We start from the raw sequence: 24054 nt of genomic DNA on the forward strand, positions 1-24054 counted from the left end.
TTGTTAATGCCTTAACATAATAATGGCCATATGTGACAAACCCTCAGCCAACATTATACTGAATGGTGAAAAGCTAAAAACCTTTCCTCTAACATCAGGAACAAGAAAAGGCTGTCCACTATCACCACTATTATTCAATAGAACATTGAATGTCCTAATGAATGCAATCAGGCAAGAAAAGATATAAAAGTCATCCAAACTGGGAATGAGAAAGTCAAATTGTCACTTTTTACAGATGGCATGATTCTCTATATAGAAAACTCTATAGACTCCACCTAAAATTATTAGAAACAATAAACAAAATACAGTAAAGTTGCAGAATACTAAATTGATGTACAAAATCTATTTCATTCCTATACACTAACAATGAAATTACAGAAAAAGATATGAAAAACGGTTACTTTTTAAATTTCAACAAAAAGAATAAAATACCTAATAATAAACTAATTAAAACATGTGAAAGACCTGTATAGTGAAAACTATAAGACATTATTAAAAGAAATTGAAAAAAAGACAAAGATATAGACGGATATTCTGTGTTCATGGATTAGAAGAATCAACATAGTTAAAATGACCTTATTTCTTAAAGCATTATACAGATTTAATGCAATCCCCATCCAAATCTCAATGGCATTTTTTAAAGAAATAGAACCAAAAAATCATCAAATTTACATGGAGCCACAAAGACCCCCAAAAGCCAAATCAATTCTGAAAAAAATAAAAAAGAACATGGCTGGAGGTATGACACTGGTTGACTTCAAGGTATATTACAAAGTGACAGTAATCAATACAGCAAGTTATTGGCAGAAAAACAGACATACAGACCAGTGGAACAGGATTGAGACCCCTAAAGAAACCCACATATATATGGGCAAATAATTTTAACAAAGGAGCCAAAAATACACAATGGAGAAAAGAAAGCCTCTTCAATAAATGGTACTAGGAAAACTAGAAAGCCACCTGCAAAAGAACTAAAATACACTATTGTCTATCACCACACACCAAAATTAACTTAAAATGGATTAAGGACCTGAATATAAGACTTGAAACAATAAAATGCATAGAAGAAAACATAGGAACTAGACTCAAGGACCTTGAACTTAAAGAGGATTTTATGAATTTGACCTCAAAAACAAGGCAAGTAAAAGCTAAAATAAATGAATGGGACTACATCAAACTAAAAAGCTTCTGCTCAGCAAAAGAAATCATCAACGAGTTAAAGAGACAATCATCAGAATGGGAAAATATATTTGCAAACAACACTTCTGTTAAGGGGCTAATATACAAAATATACAAAGAACTCATACAATTCAACAACAACAACACACACACACACACACACACACACACACACACACACACAAACATTAAAAAATGGGCAGAGGACCTAAACAGACACTTTTCCCAAGAAGACATACAAATGGCCAACAGAAATATGAAAAGATGCTCATCTTCACTAGGTATTAGGAAAATGCAAATCAAAACCACAATGAGATATAACTTCACACCTGTTAGAATGGCTATCGCCAATAAGACAAAAAATAACAAGTGTCGGAGAGTTTATGAGGAAAAAGGAACCCTTATACACTGCTGGTGGGACAGTAAATTGGTACATCCACTATGGAAAACACTATGGAATTTCCTCAAAAAATTAAGAATTAAAATACCATATGACCCAGCAATCCCTTTTCTGGGTATCTACGCAAAATATTTGAAAATATTTATTTGTAAAGATAAATGCACCCGATGTTCAGAGCAGGATTATTTATGGTAACAAAGGCATGGAAATAACCAAAGTGTCCTTCAATAGATGGTTGGGTAAGACGGGCTAGTACATATATATAATGGAATATTACTCAGCCATAAGAAAAAATGAAATACTGACATTTGTGACAACATGGATGGTTCTTGAGAATATCATACTAAATGAAATAAGTCAGACAAAAAGGGTTGACAACCATATGATATCACTCATATGTGGGAAATAAAACTGAAAACAACAAACAAAAAAGAGTCAAACTCGGAGACACAGACAACAGTTTAGTGGTTACCAGAGGGAAAGTGAGTTAAGTGGCAAGAAGATCAATAAAATGAACCAACTTTTAGCAAGACTAACAAGGAAAAGACACAAATTACTAATAAAGAACTGAAACAAGAGATGTCACTATACATTCTGCAGATTCAATAAATAAAACAACTCTACACAAATGAATCTGATTAAATGGACAAATTTAATAATAAAAAACAATTTATGAAACAGATCATTTAAATAGCCCTATATGATAATTAACAAAATTATATTTATAATTTAAAATCTCCCAAAAATGAAATCTCCATGCTCAGATCGTTTCAACTAGGAATTCTATCATGTTGAACTACCTAACAGTTAAAAAAGAATTAACTTCAATTCTACACAATGTATTCCAACAACATAAAGATCTCTTATGAAATCAGTATAAAATTTGATACCAAAAGCAATTATTCATTCTATGAAGCCAGTATTAACTTGATACCAAGACCAGTCTAAAAGAGGAAAACTATAGACTATATTCCTCATGAATATAGCTGCAAAACTCCTTAGAAAATACTAACAAATATAATTTAGAAGCATCTAAGGAATTATATTCACCATGCCAAGTGGAGTTTATTCTAAACATGCAATGCTGGTTCAATGTTTGAAAAATCAATTGATATAACTACCATATCAATAGACTAAGGGGAAAAATGTCCCTTGATCATAATGATGTAGAAAATGTACTTGACAAAATGTATAACCCATTTATACTGATTTTTAGAATCCTCGGACACTAAGACTAAATGGGGAATTTCCTTTACTTGGTAAAGAGTTATCTACAACAGGTGTACAGTTATCTAATATAATAAATGACTGAATGCTCTACCTCCAGGGTTGCATGTCCACTCTCATCACTGCTACTTAACATAATACTGGAAGCTCCAGCCATAGCAATAATGCAGGATAGGGATTTAAATGCATACAAATCAGAAAGAAGCACCTAAAACTATTCCTTTTTTGCAGATAATGTGATGGTTTATGTTGAAAATCCCAAGGAATCTATATGAACTCCCAGAAATAAGTGATTTTAGCAAGTTCACAATATTCTAGATCAACATGCAAAAATCAACTGTATTTCTATTTACTAGCAATGAACACATAGAAACAAATTAAGACAACAATACCATTTACAATTGCTTCAAGAATTAAATAGGTAGGTGTAAATCAAACAAATGAGAATAGGACTTTTATAAAGAAAAAAATACAAAACACTGATAAAAAAAAATCAAAGATCCAAATAAATGAAGAGATATTCCCTGTTTATAGATTGGAAATTCAACATAGTAAAAATGTCAATTCTCTCCAAACTGATAAACAGTTTTAATGCAATTCCTATCAAAATCTTAGCAAGACTTTTTATAAAATATTCTAAAATTTATTTGGAGAGACAAATGCTAACAAGCGTGAGAGGCAAACAAGTGTTTATCTAAGATCAACAAAAATAGCTATTCGGGAACCATTGATTTAGGTAGAAGCCCAAACAATGTTCCAATTTGGAGACAAAGCCAATGGGTATTTATGAAAAAGGGAAGGGTAACAATTACATCAAAAGAAGGAAGGTATTTCTACTGGTGCAGATAGCACAACATAGTGATGTTAATTCTAACTACTTTAATTTTCAGTCTAGTATTCATCAGTTCAGTAGTCATAATAACTCCTTTCTTGCTTACTTTTCAAACAGTTTCCTTTTGCGGGGGTGGATAAAGTTGCTTAGGCCCAGTACAAAGGTTATTTTGCACTATTTTTAACATTCCAAGATTTGAGACATAAGATGTGCAAGGCAGTTCCTCCTGTGTGGCAGCTCTGGCTTTATTTTAAAGTGGCTCTGTTTATATTATTGTTCACAGAGACCAGAATAGCTTATACAATTGTAAAAAGGAAGAATAAAGTGAGAGGAATCCCTCTACCCAATTTTAAAATTACATAGTTATATTAATCAACTATATGATAATGGTTTTGGATATATGTCCATGGAACAGAACGTAAAATAAAGAAATAGCCCCACACAATTATGGCCAATGGATTTTTGACAAAGATGCGTAAGCAATACAATGGAGGAGTGATAGTCTTTTCAATAAATAGTGCTGGAGTATTTGGATATCCATAGATAAAATAATCTCTACCCAAATCTCACATCATATATAAAATTTAGCTCATATAGATAATAGATTTTTATACTGTAAGAATATAAAACCTTTAGAAGATTACATAGGTAGTATATTTCTAACCTAATTTTTAGTTGTGACGTGAAATTGCACATGACACCAAAAGCATGATCATAAAAGAAAAAATTGTTAAATTGGATTTGATCAAATTTAAAACTTTTGCTGTGTTAAATCCTTGTTAAATGGATGAAAAGAAAAGCTACAGACTGGGAAAAAATATTTGCATACCAACCAGAAATCTAACAAAACCAGATAATCCAACAAAAGACTCAACATCTAAACTATATAAAGCACCCAATCAATACATAGACTATATAAAGCACCCAAAACTATATATGTCATTGTTCTTCTGTATATTTTCTCAATTTTTACAAAAAATTTTTATATAATGCAAATATAAAAATGTTTGGAAAGATCTAATACTACCATATATTAAAGGATGTTAAAATAGCAATAATTATAATAGTGTGGTATTCTAGGCCATTTTTCTGTCTCAATTCATACTATATATCTACATAAATATTTATAAATATATAATTTTAAAAATGTATATACATATACAAATATATTTCAGAAGCAGGCAGTAGGAAACATTGATGGGGAAGAAATTATTCAATAAATAGTAGAGTATAAAAAATTGATTGAAAACATCACATTAGAGCCTGAGTTAATTACAACCCTTACCAAGATAGAGATTGTTGAATAAAAAATAATATTGATTAGATGTTTCATTACCAAAATAAGTTCTTTTTTCCCAACCAAAAAAAATTTATTGAGGAAAAAGAAAGTGTTGAAACCCAATGCATGCAGACATGGCAAGCTATGTGCATACTCTGGCCTGCATGTCAAAAAGAAAGGATATTTATAGTAGGGAAAAGGAAAAAGAGGGAAGGTGAAATTAAAACCACAGAGCTTTATTTTAAACATAGCTCTTCCTGTAGGGTTCTCAAGATTACATAGAGTATGAGAACTATCATAAGCCCTAGCTTCTCCCAACTGATTATGTTTGCTAAAAGTTGTAGTTAGTCTTTATCAATATAAAATTACATACCAAACAGCAATCTATCAGCAAATAAGTAATAATTAGAAACAAAGAGCTATGAAAGATACAAATTTAAGACTTGACATGAAGGTAATTTATAAGGATTTGCACATATAGTTAGTAAAAGCCATTGATCTAAAATGAAACTAATAATCAAAAGAAATGGCAAAAATACTTATGAGATAAAGTATTAATATTTCATAGTTTAAAAGCATATAGAAACTGATGAGGGGCATATTAGAGACAACAGCAAAAACAGGTAAAGGATCTGAGCAGCCAATACACACAAACTAAACAATAAACAATCCAGAAAATATGTCTATACATATAATAGTAATAAAAATAATAAATAGAACAGAACATTTTATCCTATTAATTTTGAAGGTTTTAATTTAAAAATTAACCATTCTAGTTAATGACACAGGGAAAACAAGACTCAGCTGTCCTCCACTTTAACTAATATGCCAGATAGATATCCATCATATTAAACGTACTTCATTTCCTCTGAAAAATGTACTGATTGAGGACCTTAGTGTGCTGAACATTCATATCTCACAAGTTAATTTTCAGTATCCACAAATTACTTTCGCACACATTTACTGAAATGTATACTTACTGAGAATTAAATGCATTTGTTTACAACATGTTAATTACCAGTTACACTATTATTTTAAATGCTCAATTTAATTTAATGATAGATAAACACATGAATTATGAGTGTGGAAAAACAATTGCTTCTCATTGGCTGTTGGCCAGAGATCAAGCATCCTAACTTTCCAGTATGGCAGCTTGCTTCATCAGAGAGAGCAAGTCAAAGAACCAGAGAGTATGTGAGCAAGACAGAAGTCACAGACTTTTATAATCTAATCTTAAAAGTGAAATCCCATCACTTTTGCTGTATTCTATTTATTAGAAACAAGTCATTAAATCTAACCCACACTAAAGAAAAGGGGTTTACCCTTAAAAGGGTATGAATACCAAGAGGCAGGGATCACTGGGAGCCATTTTAGAAACATCCTACCATATCTTCTTACTTGCTACTCCTTCTTCTACTCCTCCCTATACAATATTCTCATTCCTGAGCCAGAGAATACTGTTAAAGGTTAATCTAGAGTCAAAATACATGTCACCTAAAACCAGTATGTCCTCTTGAGATACAAAATGGACCCTGCTATAGGTTTTCACCTCTCAGGGATTCCCAGGAAAGATCCCTTTATTTATCTGAAATCAGGCTCAAATTATTTCCTCACTCAGCTTTAAAGGTCTCACAAAGTCTGAGATTTTACCACATACCTAAACTGAGGTCAATCAATACTAAATTCTATTTTATCTACAGCCTTGGGTTTGTGGAAAAATTCATAATTTTCAGATGATACCATCCTTTCTTTATCATCAAATTGCAGACCTAACAAGAAATGGTCAAGCTTCTCTCTGAAGAGACTTTATTTTTGCTCCATCTCTGCTCTCGACAGAAGACTGAGTACATAGGAGAGGCTGAATGATTTTTCAAAGAACACTTATGAACAGTGGTTTAAGAAGACTGGGGCACACAGAAGGGACCTGGATTGTATCCCTCCAAAAATGAGAGGAATTAGGGAGCAGTTCTGGGGTATAAGGAGGTTTCAAAATAAAAAATTAAAATCTTCCCATAACCTAAAAAAATAACAAAATTTAGTATTAAAACACAAACTTCCATGAGCCATGGTTTTATAATTGCAGGAACTAGACAGTTCTTGGAGTCCATCTAATCAAGAAGCCTAGAATCCAGGGAAACCATATCTGGAAGAGGGGGAAAAACAAGGCAGTTAAAACCAGATTTTCCATGGAATTCACAAAATGTCAAGTTTTTTCTCCTTCAGTTTTTCTTCCAAACCAACCCTCCCCACATATACATATACTGGAAAGATTAGGGGAAGTCTAGGGAACCTTGGGGAACCCGGATGTAAACAGATGACCTCCTAGCAGAGGTTCTGCACTAAAACAGATCTGGGAATTTTAACAGAGTTTTCAGTAGTCCTCCTACGTTTTGGGGTCCTGAGGTTCACTTGTGATTAGGCTGTTCAGACTTGCTCTTCCAGGCCTAAGGAGGAGCCATATCATACATAAAGAACTTCTTCAAGGCTTTTGGAACCTGCTTGATCTTCTGCATCTGAAGTGACAATATCGCACAGACCATGCCTGGAAGTGACTGAACTATATTTACCCATGTGGTGCCCTTCTCTGAGACAGGATTATAACTCTGAACCCTGGGGCTCACCACTCTCATTTAAGACCCAGACTGGGGAGGATGAAATCAAGCCCACTGTAACTAACCAGAAATGAATAAATTTTTGTCTTTTTCATTTTCTTTTTAGTGGTGAAAGCCCTAATCCATGAGACTCTACTCTGAGATTAAGAACCATCAATTAGCAGACCTTGTTGAAAGGCCAGGTACCCATAACACATCCATATTAATCTATTAAATTATCCTATTATTATTTAAATTGAGGTATAACATGTATACCATAAATGTATAAAGTACACTAATCTTAAGCATACAGCTTGATTAGTTTTTATCTATATGTATACCATGGGGACCACCACCCAGATTGAGATACAGAATATTTCTGACAGATAAGGTTTGGTCCTGCCCCTTCCCAGTCTGTACCCTCCAGGTTGACCAATATTCTACTATCATAATTGGTCAGTTTTACTTGTTCTTGAACGTCACATAAATGGAATATCATATATTATATGTTCTTGTGACAGATTTCTTTCACTCAACATAATATCTCTAAGACTCATCATCTATATTATTACATACCCCAGTAATTTCTTCTTTCATATTGTTATGTAATACATTACAATTTTTCCTTTGCATGGTTCTACTAATAGGGCATTTTGGTTGAACACTTCTGAGCTAAAATAAACAGAGCTGCTATTAACATTCTTGTCTGTATTGTTTTGTGGACAAAACGTATTAATTTCTCTTGGGCATATTTTTAGAAGTGGCATTGAGGGTTATAGTATAGTATGTCCCTCTCTTGAATTTGTAGAAAAGATAAAGATACTCTTAAAAGAGCTGGTGTTTTTATCTCGAATGACTTTTCTTTATTTCCTCCTGATTCAAACATACTTAGAAAAAAAGTCCGTTTTTTCTAAGCATAACTTATATATAACTATACTAGGTTATAACTAAGTGTAACTATGTTGGATTACTACATAGAAAAGTATGGTTAGAAGTTCCTAAATAATATATGTATTGAAGGTCTCATTGCTATTTTTTTCATGTCTTTCTGAAATGAGTTTATTTGCTTCAGAATACCTTCTAGCCATAATATTCTTGAAAAGCTGCTAAAACATCTTACCTTAATAATCTCACTTTTCTTCTAACATTAGTAGAATAAAAAGTGTAAACATGTAGCTTACTGAATAAACCCAATGGACTTAAAGATCCCATGAACTTAAAATAATTTGCAACTTGCTAGGATGTCTTCCATCTATCTTCAGAGGAATACACCTGAATTTTTCTAGAGGACTTTATCATATTCTACTTTGGATTTATCCTTATAAAAATTACATCTTTCTTGCTCAATTATAAAGATCCAAAAGATTGCAACTACATTTTTTAATGCTGGTATTTCCCAAACACTAGTCTGGCATATTGTGAGCAGTTACTAAATGTCTGATAATTATTCAACAATTCAACTTCTAGGAAGTTATCATAGGGAAAGAGCTATAAAATGCATAATGACATATCTACAAAGATGTATATCAGAGAATAATATATAATAAACAAAAGTTAAAAACATAAATACCTAAAAAGATTAAGTTATGATTACCGAAGATATATTTTGCCAGCAATAATAATGGCATATTCCACAGAACTACTGAGGAACAATATACCTGATGAATTACTGTGATGAAAGGTATTTTAAAAATGCATGGCATTGGGAGGTGATATTCAATCATAATTTTAAATATGAGCTTTGCTATCAAACTTCCCAGATGTGAATCTCAGCTATCACAATTGCTAACCATCTGCTCTCAGACAAGTTACTTTTGGAGGCTACTTTCATCATCTTACTTTAAAATGGACATAATAATTTAGGGTTGCATATCATGTAAAACAAAATAAACAGAATTTAAAACATGTAATTGAAGACTCAGAAGGAGGGAAAAAAAGAGAATGGGGCAGAAGAATACTTTTAAAAGTATTAGCTGAAAAAAATTCCTAAACTAAAGCCATCAGGTGACCATAGTTCAAAGAAGCTCTCAAAAGCCTAAGAAGAATAAATACAAAGAAAACTCTGCTGAAAATAATAGAAAAGGGAAATTATTAAAAGTAATAAGAAGTAACAAAGAGACTAAGAGCTGACTTCTCCAAAACAACAAAACTAAAGCCATAACAATCAAGTGATACCTTCAACATCCTGAAAGAAAATAAATGTCAAACCAGAATTCTATACTAGGTAAAAACAACCTTTAAAGAAGTAGGGCGGGCACTTATTCTCGAAATGGATTTGCCTTTGTCTAACTATAATTGAACAGTAGTTAATGTCTTGTTTATCATCATATCATCCCACTCTGCATCGATTTTGACTGTGGAACTCATTGTACAGCAAAATAAGTGGATCAATGAGCTAATATCTATGGATTCACTAGGTTTAGGTACACGTCTCCCAGAAGCAACTGATATTATACAATGATGAAAAGAACTACTGAAGAATCAATTGCGTTGTCAGCCAAGAGGAACACCAAGTGCTGCTGGAGCACTGTTCAAAAAAATGTGTATTTACTCTGAATCAGAGATCAGTGCATGGTACTACTTTTCCAATAACCTTATATGTACACAAATTGGTTTAGAAACCAAGGGTAGAAGGAAGTCAGACTAGATACTTTTACTATCTTACCATGAGTTTTGTTTCTCACTATAACATTGGGTTAGTTTAGAGATTTTAGTGTTATTTTGATAAAATTGAAATTCTTAGTCTCCATCCCTAGCCAAAAAAAAAAATCACTACGTACAATATAAAGACCTTTTGTACTCTTTTTTTTATATAAGTGGATGCTAGCATCAGTAGAGGCTGTGCCAGAGAGCTAATAATGTCATCATTCTGCCCTAGCAATAATGAGGCAGCTCCACTAGCTGGTTGATGAAAATCTGCTAAGGCTGTGTGTTCTGAGAAGACCCTGACTACCAGTCTGCCCCAGAAATAGCCTGCCTATGTTTTCCTCCCAGCTCTTGGGCAACTTCAGATGCTGTGTGTGCATGGAGCCTATCTACTACCCTGACCTCGCAGTAACAAGGAACTTGATTTAAACAGGATTCAGAAACTCATAAAATAAAACCCAAAATATCTAGGATATAATAAAAAAATAACTTATACCAAGAACTGGGGAAAATTTCAAAGCAAATGACAAAACACAATCGACAGATACAACAAGAAGATGACACAGAAACTGAAATTATCTAACATGGGTTTTAAATTATCAAAGCTCATTCAAGATGAATAGTCTGATAACTATTAAAGTAATTAAATCCATAATTTACATCTTCAGAAGAAGAAATCTTCAGGCTCTTATTAGTCAGGTGTGGGCCCCAGGCCTGGCTGGTCCCAGGTCTGGCAGTGACCCAGGCTCCTGGCTAGGAATAGGACTCGGATTTAGAATGTTACTTTAATGTAGTAAAGCGCCCAGCTCATGCAAGCATGATTCAGCTTATTATATCATGCATGTGTGGTAGAATACCACTATTGTTCTCTAACATATGTGGAGCCCATGTAGTCCCCTAATGCAGAAGCATGCTCCCTGCAATAGAAGCGTGCTCCACGCAATAAAGTAGGTGCCTGCCATTTCATTCTCATGTCGGCCCCTTGTATGTTCTTTCAACTGGGCATCTCACCACTGAAACCTTCCCTTCTCTATCAGCTCAGGGCTGACACATGGTGTAGCCAACAGGATGAGGTGAGACAGCCCCCAGCACTCGAGATGGTCCCTGGGTGGAGGATACCCAGGTGGAGGACACGTGGCCCCCCACCTCCCAGTGGTATCCTGTGGCTGGGTATCTGGCTATGTGGATGCCCTCGGAGGATTAGGATGGAGTGAAGCTGCATCCAGAGGACATCCAGAAAGCCCTGGATTTGCTGGAGCCAAATGTCCCAACCACTCACCAGGAGGCACCGGGTTGAAGTGAAACAGCCGTTGGCCTCGGGGTGGCAAGCTGGCAGCACCCCCAGGTTAAAAAGCATACCACCTTGATTCAATACAGTCCAGCTAAACTCCAGGACCTGATGACACAGGTCCAGCAGAGAGCTGGGGAGACGATTCTGGGGTGGCTGCTGCCGCTGTGGGATGACAGGGCCAAAGGGACTGAATTATCTCCAGAAGAGATGGCTCAGCTAGCCTCCATAACGGTGGTACCATCCCTCAGGCAGCACCTCTAGAATGATGTGGGGCATGGGCAATCACTCCCTAATTAACTGGCTCGAGTCGGCTGCATGGACAGTGTGGGCCGACCCAGGGGAGCTGCCAGAGACTGAGCAGATGGACCACATACTTAGATTTGGTCCAGATAATTCAGTAAATGGGCATGTGACAGATGATGTTTCATACCCAGTATACCTTGTATACCTTGTATACCCAGTATACAAGCCCCCTTGAAGAGGTATTTGCAACCTGTATGAAGGACTTGATTTTTGACTTTGGGCCCAGCCCGTACTTTTGGCACCATGGTGGCAGATCCATGAGGTGACGTCCACCATGGCTAGGTTGGGGGATGTGGAAGTGAAAAGCAAGGAGCATCCTACCCAAGTGTGTACAGTACTGTCCCCCAAACTCCCAAACCGGCCAGTGCACTGATGGAGGCATGGCCGATAAGCAGGAGTGAAGCAGCCCCCAGCCCGGTGGGCCATGAAAGTGAGATGCAGGCAAATGCGGTTTGATATCCTTGCGGCAGCGGTCGCTGAAGAAAAGAATGAGCAGCAACCTAATGAAGTTCTGCTGGCACTGTGGAATCAGCTGTGCCCTGACCAGCAATTCACTCTTATTCCCAGGAAAGCCACAACCCGTGAGGTACGGCTGGCCGATTATCTCCCTGATTAGGGATTCCGCCAGGACACTTGGTTAGTAGGGGAGCCGGTTGACCTGAGGCCGCATGTGGAACTGACTATACATTGGTCGCCCTGCAATGTTCAGAGGGTATTAGCCCTCGCGAACACAGGTGCTGACAGCACCCTGCTTTATGGGAATCCAGACAAGTTTCCTGGACCCACTGCAACCACAGAAGGCTGTGGGGATTGAATCATTCACATGCAGCAGGTCCCTGTGACACTGGGTATCAGCAGATTGGATGTACCAAGTGTACATATCTGCCATACAGGAATACATTTTGGGGATTGATGTTTTGCGAAGCTTGACTGTGAATACCACTGCTGGTGAATTCCGCCATCACATCAGAGTAGTGAAAACTATTATCCGGGGACATCTACACCATGCCTCACTGGTGTTGCCCTGGGCCATCAGGTAGTGAACACAAAACAGTATTGCCTGCTGGGGGGTCAGGCATGAGGAAATAGGGCAGACCATAATGGAACTGGAAGAAGCTGGTGTTATTTGTCCTGCTCATAGCCTGTACAACTCCGTGTGGCCTGTGAAGAAGCCTGACGGCTCCCAGTTCAGGACAGCTGACTATTGGGAGCTGAATAAGGTTGCGCCACCCCTGCATGCTACTGTGCTACACATCACAGACATGAACTTGGATGATACCATTATGTGGTGGACTTAGCAAATGCCTTTTTCTCTATTGCCATAGCCCCAGAAAGTCAAGAACAGTTTTCCTTCACCTGGGAAGGCTGACAGTGGACATTCCTCGTCCTTGTTCAGGGCTGTCTGCACAGCCCTACACTGTGCCATGGCCTCGTGGCTCAAGGTTTAGCCATGTGGAAACGACCACCTGCAGTGCTCTTATATCATTACATTGATAATGTAATGCTGACCTCTGATTCTCTTACAGACCTAGAAGCAGTAGTGACCACCCTGCAAGAAAGAAGTTCTCGCCAGCTGGGGTTGGGCAGTCAATGAGGACAAGGTCCAGTACCTGGGTTCTCTGTCAAATTCTTGGGAGTTGTCTGGTCGGGTAAGACAAAAGTAATGCTGGAGGCAGTGATTGGTAAGATACAGGCATATCGCCAACCTGAGACTGTGAAGCAGCTCCAAACCTATTTGGGACTGCTGGAGTTTTGGAGAGTATTCATTCCCTTTTTGGCCTCCTTGATGCGACCCCTGTACCGTCTAGGGCAATGGGGTTCCCAGTGGGATTGAACCCCCAAGCTAAAAGAGGCCATTAAGGCTACAAAGCAAGCTGTAGCACAAGCCCATACTCTGCTTAGTTGATTCAGCCCTCCCATTTCTACTTACAGTGCAAGTGGATGATGCAGGGTTTGGATGGAGCTTGTGGCAGAAGCACAGTTTCTGGAAGGGGCCAATAGGCTTCTGGTCCCAGTTATAGAAAGGCACAGAACCGCGGTGTTCTCTGATAGAGAAGCAACTGACTGCCATATATCCAGCCCTTCTGGCCAGTAAGGTCATCATTGGCCTTAATCCCATAACCGTGTAGTTCACGTACCCCACGGAGGTGTGGCTGCGGTCTTGAGTGAAGACTTCCCGTACGGGAATTGCACAGACCCCTACACTGACCAAGTGGGAGGCATACGTGAAACAGTGGGAGCAGTTCTCTGCAAGCCCCCTGCCAGGTCAACTCTACTCCCTATTGAGACCAGCACAGTTTCAAGCAGAGCTCCTGGTGGAGCTTGTGAGATAGGAGATGTACCGAGTTCCTATGTAAAGGGTCAGGCTGGTACCCTTTACATGAGGATGCCTGGTACACAGGCAGCTCATGCCATGGGCAGCCCCCAACATGAGCTGCTACAGCCATCCACAGAAACCTTGTGGTTTGAAACTGGTTCTGGGCAGGCCAGCCAATGGGTGGAGCTTCGTGCTGTGTGGTTGGTCCTCATGAATGAAACTGGCCCATTGCACGGCTGCACCAACAGTTGGGCTGTATATCAAGGTCTAACTCTGTGGCTGCCCTGGTGCGCTGCCTAAGAGTAGATAACAGGCCACCACCCCCTATGGGCCTGGGGGTTATAGGGAAACCTCTGGAAGTGGGGTCTTCAATAAGGGGCCACCATATACCATGCCCCTGGCCATCGGCTGTTATAGGTCCCAGCAATGATGTAGCTGATGCACTGATACAAGTTTGCTCTGCCCATGTACCGCTGGTTCCGGCAGACATTGACCTCTAGCTCCACCAAAAGTTGGTGCATGTAGGGGCCCATACCATGGAACAGGTAGCGAAGCAATGGGGCTATCATTGACCTGAGCACAAGCCCAGGTTGCTGTGTCACAATGCCCTTGGTGTGCCAAGCAGTACCCAGAGAGACAGTGGGTAAAGAATACCCCAGTGGTGGTTCCCTGCAGGGCTAAGCCACTCCAGGAATGGCAAGTGGACTATATAGGGCCTTTGCCCACAGACTGAAAACACCGCTATTTGTTCATGAGTGTGGACACGGCCACCAACCTAGGGTTTGCATGGCTGGTGGCAGCTGCTGATCAACGCCATATCATGACCATGCTGGAGCACCTCGCCGCTGCCTATGGCTGGCCCTTATTAATCACCAGCGACAGAGGCACTCATTTTACAAGACAGAAGGTGCAGGCCTGGGCCCACACCAATGATGTGCGGTGGCAGTTACATGTTCCTCATCGCACACAGGTAGCTGGAATAGTAGAATGATTCAACAGCTTGCTGAAGGACTGCACACCTTGAGCCCGGGCTGGTGCCATTGGTACACTAACTTCCCACAGGCTATACGTCTTCTGGATGAGCAGCCCCAGCGAACAGTGTTTGTCCCCCCTTGACAGTGTGGTAGCAGACATGCTGCGGGCTATCAAAGTGTGCCCGGGCACCACTGCTAAACAGCTCTTGCCCTGGGCCTACCAGGGAGCTTTGCACTTGCCAGCCCCAGAACCTTTAGCAGCAGGTAAACAGGCCACCTGGTCATGGCCCTGGACTATACAGGTAACGCAAGAACTGTGGGTGGCTCTGGTGGAGCCCTGGGAACAGGGCTTACGCAATGGGTTGCAGGTAGAACCTGGATTTGTATTTGGCCTACACCCTTGCAAGTGTCACTCCTGAAGACTGCAGAGGTTTCCCTGTTAACAGAGAGTTTTGTCCTTAGCCTCTGGCCCATTTCACTATACTGTAACACCAGTGGGATCCCCTGGTCTGCTTCTCTTGGAGAAACTGGTACCACAGGCCAGGGGCAGCTCCTCTCCCAGCCACCCTTTTGTCTCAAGATGGGCAAGTGGCCTGTGTCCTCCCAGAAGGATGGTCTCTCTGTCTTCTCTGTCCTATCACCCAGGCTGACAACAGGGAAGTGTCATGTCCTGGGCTCATGTGTTTGCTGCTGTTCACAATGTTTCCCCCTGCTGAGTGTGTACTGAACTGCCAATGGAAGCAGCCAAGGGACTGTGGTGGTGCATTACTTTAGCCATGGCTGAAAACTGGACATGGCTGCGTACCTGGAACACCACACTTGAATGGAACCAGTGACAGTGGGCAGTGGAAGCACTGCTCCGCTGCAACCATCGCAACTGCCCACCCCTCATAGGCTATGCCATTTTCAATGGGTGGGGATGGCTATAGGGAGAACATGTGGAATTGAGGGAGCAGGCCCCCCATTGCATAGAGCAAGTGAGATACGCCCAACCATATCGTGAGGTGGCTACCACTAGATGTGTGCTACACACCACCCTTGCTAACATTTCCAAGGTCTGGTGGAATGGGTGACGTTATGTTGTAATAGCTACCTGCAGGGTATTTCTAGGTCTGAGGGCACTAAGGCTGACCCTACCTGCCCACTGACTGGACCAGCCATTGTACCTGGGGACATCTGTATTTAGTTGGACGCATATTACCTATTTTGCCCCATTTGCCTCGTACTTGGGATCCCGTGTATCACTGCTGGCACTGGCAGAAACAGGCAGCATGGTGGTTCTATTCCCTGACGTTATTCATTCCAGGGATGGGATCCATAGGTGTAAGAATTGCAGGTAGAAGCTTTAGCCCAGCACAGTGCACAGGCATTGAATGCTACACATCAGGCTATAATCCTTTTAATAGATGAAACCATACAAATGTAGAAAGTAGTTCTGCAAAACCGCATGGTCCTTGACCCCCTAACTGCTGCCCAGGGTGGTATCTGTGCCCTACTCCATGTAGAATGCTGTGTCTACATTCCTGATCCTGCCTACCAGTCACAGGCAGTCCTCCAGGAAATGAATGCTAAAGTCCAAGCCATCCATGCCCTGGGAGAAGATCATTGACAACTTGGTGGAATTCCTTGGGGTCCTCCTGGTGGTGGGCAGTAGCCTCCCTAGCCCTTGTAGCCTGTAGCCTGGTAGTTTTGTTCTTTATATTGTTGTTGTGGGACCAAGGTAGTACCCTCCAGGCCAGATCCCATACCACAACCCTGTAGAGGTGGAGTGTGGGCCGCAGGCCTGGCTGGTCTCAGGTTTGGCTGTGATCCAGGCTTCTGGCTAGGAATAGGACTCCAGATTTAGAATGTTACATTAATGTAGTAGGGAGCCTGCGCCCAGCTCATGTAGCACGATTCAGCTTATGTCAGAATGCCACTATTGTTCTCTGACATATGTGGAGCCCATGTGGTCCCCTAACGCAGAAGTGTGCTCCCCACGATAAAGTAAGTGCCTGCCGTTTCATTCTTACGTTGGCCTCTCGTGTATTCTTTCAACTGGGCATCTCATCATCGAAACCCTCCCTTCTCAATCAGCTTGGCGCTGACATCAAGGTTCTCCAGAGAAAAAGAACCAATAGGATATAAAAGGAAGTTTAAAATGAAGAATTGGCTCATGACAGAGGCTGAGAAATCCTCTGGTCTGCCATCTGCAAGCTGGAGACTTAGGAAAGCCCATAGTATAATTCAGTTTGAGCCCAAAGGCCTGACAATCAAGTCAGTCTACAGGCAGGAGATAAGATGTCCCAGCTCAAGCAATGAGGACTTTTTGTTCCATTTAGGCCCTCATGGGGGAGGGCAACCTACTTTACTGAGTCCACTGATTCAGATGCTAATCACATCTGGAAACACCCTGACACGAACAGAAATAATGTTTAACTAGATACCTGGGCATCACCTGATCCAGTCAAGTTGACACATAAATTTAACTATCACAAATTCACCCCTTGTCAACTTGGCACTTATACCACTTAAACCATACTCAATCCCTAAAAGCAAACAATTACAAGGTTACAATTTCACTTAACATGATATAACTATCTTGTGTACAACCAGAAACTCACTCTTTCCCCAGAGGATGCAAGGCCCTTGGGTGATCTTTACTCTTCCCCTAGATACCCATCATTTAAATACAATGATGTAAAATTAACCATACTTAACTACTATAATATAGTCAATATTTCAATACCATGATGTACAATTACATAAGGGAATAAAAGAGGAAAAAATATAAGGCTAAACGCACACAAATGTTTATAACAAAATAAGGAATACTCACGACAATTATAGTCCTCATTTCTGTAATTGATCCTGTGATCATGGTTCCTAACCTGGTGGAGTGACACCAACTTTCATTCCTGAAGGGTCTGGATCATTAGCAGTCCTGCCTGGAATGGGTTGTAGTTTTCTACAGACCTTAATTACAAAATCATAGTAATACTAAGAAGTTGCCCTTAATTACAAAACCATAGTAATACTGAGGGATCTCCTGTGTTCCAGACCATGATCACAGAAGAGTTATGGGGGTTGTGTCTGAAGAGAACCAGCATTGTCTTGCATGGCCATTGCCTCAGGGGAGGTTATTACAGTTTCTTCAAGCAACTAGGGTTAATGAAAAGGCCAAAACTACTATGGGTGGAGAGGCCAAATCACTGGGGATGGGATGCCTCTCTAATAGAGGTAGAAAGGCCACTTCTGTGGTGGGCGGGAAAGCCACTTCCACTGCTAAGACTCATCAGCATTTAGGAGCTCAATATACCCAGCTTCATCAAGGTCTTCCCACATGGCCCTGTACCAACCCATCAGATCCCATTCTATCCAAATTAATGCTTTCACTTTATTTTAACACTGTTTAACTATTCAGCTGAGAGTTTTCCAAATCTTTAAGTTCTGCTTCCAAAGTTCCATCTTTAAGTCATTTCTTTTCTGCATTATAATCAGCCAGAAGCCAATCCACATCTTCAATTTTATTGCTCATTAAGTCCTACTTTCCATGAAACACTTGAACATGAACACAATTCAGCCAAGTTCTTTGCCACTTTGAACAACAAAAAATTGCCTTCCATCTAGTTTCCAACATGTTCCTTCTTTATTTCCATCTGAGACTTCCTCAGAATGGCCTTTACCATTCATATTTCTACCAACATTCCATCCATGGTTACTTATTCTTTAAGATGATTGTGGTTTTCTCTTCATCACTTCTCTAAGAGCTCACCAGAATCACCCTCAACATCCATATTTTTAGCATGCATCTCAAAACTCTTCCAGCCTTTATCCATTATTCAATTCCAAAACCACTTCCATATTTTTAGATATTTATTACATTAGCACCCCACTTCAGGTACCTTATTCAATTCAGGGTGCTATTACTGGGTACCACAGACTGGGTGGTTTATAAACAACAGAAATTTATTACAATTTTGGAGGCTGTAAGTCCAATATCAGGGTGGCAGCATGGTCAGTTTCTGGTGAGAACCCTCTTCCGGATTAAAGCCTACTATTTTTCAGTTGTATCTTCACATGGCAAAAGTGAATGAAAAAACTCTCTGGGATGCTTTTTGTAAGGGCACTAATCCCATTTGGGAGGCCTCCACCCTCATGACCTAATCACCTCCAAGGAAACCCACTTCCTAATACTATCACATTAGGGGTAAAATGCCAACACTTGCATTTTGAGAAAACACATTCAGTCCATTGCAAGGCTTAATGGTATCACTGCAGAATTCTACCAAACACTTAAAGTATAATTAACACCAATTATATACTACTTTTTCTAGAAGTTAAAAAAAGGTAACACTTCTGAATTCATTTTATGAGGCCACCATCATCCTGATACCAAAATAAGACAAAGACAGAATAAAACTATAGACAAGTATCTTTCCTGAATATAGATGCAAAAATCCTCAATAAATTAACAAATCATAGTAATCATAGCAAATCAGAAATATATATTTTAAAAGTACAGTTGACCTTTGAACGTGGGTTTGAACTGTGCGAGTCCACCTACATGTGGATCTTTCTCAATAAACATTTTGGAAAATTTTCTGGAGATATGAAAAGACTCACATACTAGACACATAATTATCAAAAATTAAAGAAAAAGGTACATCATAAATGCATAAAATGTGGTTTATTTGATCATTTACTACCATCAAATACATGTGAACCTATTTTTAAAAAGTTAAAATTTATAAAAACTTATGCACACAAGACTTTACCTGGTGTCATTTGCAGTGGAGAAAAATGTAAACATAAAGATGCAGTATTAAATCAGAATTGCATAAAATTAACTGTAGTACATACTATATACTTCTGTAATAATTTTGTAGCCACCTCCTGTTGCTATTATGGGCTCTTAAGTGTTGTATCCATTTAAAATGCTATGTGACATTAATCATCTGAGTTCATAAATAACACCACAGGACTCATGTCAAGTGCCACTAGTGATGGTGGAACTGCTCCTAACAAGCAAAGTCATGACATTACAAGATAAAGTTGAATTGCTTAATATGTATCAGAGATTGAGGTCTGCAGCTATGGTTGTCCACCATTTCAAGATAAATTAATACAGAATAAGGACCATTTTTAAAAAAATGGAAATTAATGACACTGTTACTGCAGTTATGCCATCTGGCACAAAAAAACTTGCAGTTTTTGCAAAATAACTTTATCTTGTTTTGCAAATGCAGCTTTTATATGGGTACAGGATTGCTGTAAGAAAGGTATAACTATCAATTCTAATATGATTCAAGAAAAAAAATGAAGTCATTATGACAACCAAAAGCAAAAGGTGAAGGATCTAAAACTAGAGAAGTTAATGTCAGCATAGTTTGATTCAATTTTAGAAAGAGATCTGACTTTAAAAATGTTGAGATAACAGAAGCAGCTCCTGCCAAACATAAGGCAGCAGATAAGTTCCTAGACACCATTAAAAAAAACTGAGGACACTGAGGAGCAAGGACAGCCCCTTGAACGAGTTTTTAATGCAGAAGAAAATGCTCTATTCTGGGGGGGGCGGGGGGAATGTCACAAAGGACATTTATTAGTAAGGAAAAGAAACAAGCACTAGGATTTGAGGCAGGAAGGAATAGCCTAACTGCTCTGAACTGTCAGTCGGCTTTATGACTAGGACTGCCCTTGTCTATAAAGCTGCCCCCGAACTCCGATGTGACGAGATAAACACCAGCTGCCAGTCTTCTACAAGAAGGCCTGGACAATGAGAACCCTTTTCCTGAATTGGTTCCTTTAATACTTTGTCCCTGAAGTTAGGAAGTATCTTGCCAATAAACTGCCTTTAAAACATCTTTCAATATTAGACAACGCCTCTGGCCAACCACAACCCCATTAGTTCAACATTGAAAGCATCAAAGTGGTCAGCTTGCCCCCAAACACATCTCTAAAACAGCCTCTAGATCAGGCTTAAAAAAAAAAAAATTCTTTAAGGCTCACTACCTAGAGTACCTATGGGAAGGATTGTCAACTCTATACAAAACCCCAATAAAGAGAACATCATGAAAATTTGGCATGATTGCACCACTGAAAGTGCCAAGATTGTTATAAAAAAGCCATGGAACCCTTCAAACCTGAAATAATTTCTTGCTGCTGAAAGCTTTGTCCAAATATTGTGCATGACTTCACAGGACTTACAACAGAGCCAATCAAGGAAATCATGACTTTGTAAATATGGCAGGAAAAAAAAAAAAAAGAGGTGAAGGAATTCAAAATATGGGTCTTGGAGAAGTTCAAGTGCTAACAGAGGAATTAACAGAAGATGACTTGATGGAGATGAGTGCTGAAGAATCAGGGCCAGATGATAAGGAAGACGCAGCGGTGCTAGAAAACAAATTGACATTAGACAATTTGGCAGGAGATTTTCAATTACTCAAGACTGCTTTTGACTTCTTTTATGACATGGACCCATCTATGATATGGGCACTGGAACTAAAACAAATGGCAGGATTGGTACCATAAAGAAACATTTTCAGAGAAATGTAAAGGAAGTCGGACAGAAATTTATTATATTTCCATAAAGTTACACCGAGTGTGCCTGCCTCTCCTTCCACTTCTGCCATCTGAGAAAGCAAGATCAACCCCACCTCTCCCTCCTCCTCAGCCCACTAAAAATGAACAAAAGGATGAAGACCTTCATTATGACCCGCTTCCAGTTAATACTAAGTAATCATCGCATTGTAGTTAATAAACTTATCTGTTATGTCTTCATTTGAAAACCTAGTAATTGTATAGCAAGAACTATGAGACATTTTTGTGTCGTCACCTACAGATACATCACGTAAAACATCGTGTATAAGACTTGACGTGGATAGCTTATCTTTACATGGGCATAAGGTGATAATATAAAATTATATTAATTTTATAACTTTGCTTTCAAAGAATTACATTACTGTACAGTATGCCTCTTGTAATTGGAGAAACTATCAGTCTATCATCAGGTATTTTTAAAAATAATGTAATATTTCTGATACTGTATTATGACTTAATTCTGTATGCCATAAAAATTTTATGGTGATTTCATTCATATATAGGCTAGGCTACCATGAAGCAATCATATTGCTGCTTGTTTATGCATTGATAAATACATAAATTGTCATACCTATAAAGCAATTTTTTCACACCTTTTCATTTTTGATGTCTCATGTTAGTAATATGTATAACATCTATGGTGTTTTGTACCATGTAAGACAATATCTATGTAGGTACTAACAATTCACTTTGCAAACAGACAACATAAACTTATGGTATCACTAAATCCAGTTCAATACTGTAAATGTATTTTCTCTTATGATTTTCTTAACATTTTCTTTCCTCTGGCTTACTTTAATACAGTATGTAACACATATAATATATAATACATGTTAATCAACTGTTTATGTTATTGGTAAGGCTTCTAGTCAAGAGAAGGCAATTTTAGTAGTTAAGCTTTTAGGAAGTCAGTTATATGCAGATTTTCAACTAATGGGGAATCAGTGCCCCTAACTCCCATATTATTCAAGGGTCAATTGTATACACTACAAACAATGGAGTTTATTCCAATGATGTAAGCCTTGATCAGTATCTGAAAATCTATGAAGGCAATTCATCATATTAAAAGAAAAAAATCACATTATATTCATTATACCAATTGGTACATCTTTCAAGTAGAATTTTTAAGAAATATAGAGGGTTCCATGCCAGTGTTTCCGGGTATCAAAAGGTCCTCAAAGTTATAAATGGCTTGGGGGGAGGGGGAAATCAAGTATATGGTTCTGTCTTGAAAATGCAGTATCAGGGTAAACATGAAGCCAACTTTTATAACTTCTATAAAACATCAGGGTTTCTAAGAATTTTAAAATTATTCTTCCATAGCAGCCTCATAGGGAACCCAGCAGAGAGAAGGGCCTGTTGAATTGAGTGAGCCCTGATAAAATTCATAGAAGATGCAGCTTTAAGGAGTACTGTATAATTTGAAGCACAGCAAACTCGAATAAGACAAACAATACAAAGTGGGAAGAGGCTTTTGGATCTCAAAACATATGCAGGCTAAAAACAGTGTGAGAAAATCATTCAGCTGTAAACACAGGCCACCTTTTATGAAGAAAAAACCTGCATGAGAAAGGGTAGATAGAACCAGAGGACCTTGAGTGGCAAACATGCTACTTGGAAGCAGAAACACAATTTGGGTTCTGTATTATGTAATGATGTAATCCACTGCTTCCCAACCACAGCAGAGAAATACTGTGAGAAATAGATACATTCTTTTTTTAGAACTAAGTCTTCAAAACCTCATGTATTTTACACTTAACACTATTTTAATTTGAACTAGCTACACTTCCAATTTTTCAATTTCAAGTGATCAACATGTTGTTAGCAACTATCTTATTAGGCAATGCAGCTCCATATTTGGTAGTAATTGCTTCTTTTACTCATTCTTTAAATATATGAAGTACTAAGGGATAGGCACTATAACAGATATAGCAACAGGTGATCTAGACAAAATCTGGACCTTCATTCTTAACTTCACAAACACATTACAGCATAGTTAACACTCCAATGTTTAGAGCTTTGGCAACATTCACATGTATGGCATATAGGTATCTTTCAAAAATCATTCATTTCAAACTGGTTATAATTTATAGTTAATTTTATCTTTAAAAGAACATTATGGAAAACTCAAAAGACATAAGAGAAAATAGCAAAACCCAAATAAACAAAAACCACATACCCAAGACTCATCTTACCATATTTTGACAATCCTGTTGTTCACCCTTTTCCATGAACATTTTAAAAGAAATTCCAGATATCGCTTATGTATAAACTTCATAACTTATCTCTTACATTGTTACATAACCACAATGCTATTACCGCTTCACAAAGATATAATTTCTTAATATTATCTAATACTGTCAACATTCCCATTTCCCCAATTGTCATAAATATTCTTTTAAAAGTTTTCTCAACTTGTGGTCTAAATAAGAAACA

General features: G+C 38.6%; 1 protein-coding gene across 1 annotated transcript in view; it reads right to left on the bottom strand.

Annotated features, from left to right (window-relative positions):
- Positions 1-24054, bottom strand: part of LOC105304096 (zinc finger protein 30 homolog) — a 94145-nt gene that overhangs the window by 40849 nt on the left and 29242 nt on the right. The gene's annotated exons all lie outside the window — the stretch shown is intronic.

Source organism: Pteropus vampyrus, unplaced genomic scaffold (genome assembly GCF_000151845.1).
Source record: "Pteropus vampyrus isolate Shadow unplaced genomic scaffold, Pvam_2.0 Scaffold328, whole genome shotgun sequence".
Classification (NCBI taxonomy): Eukaryota; Metazoa; Chordata; class Mammalia; order Chiroptera; family Pteropodidae; genus Pteropus; species Pteropus vampyrus.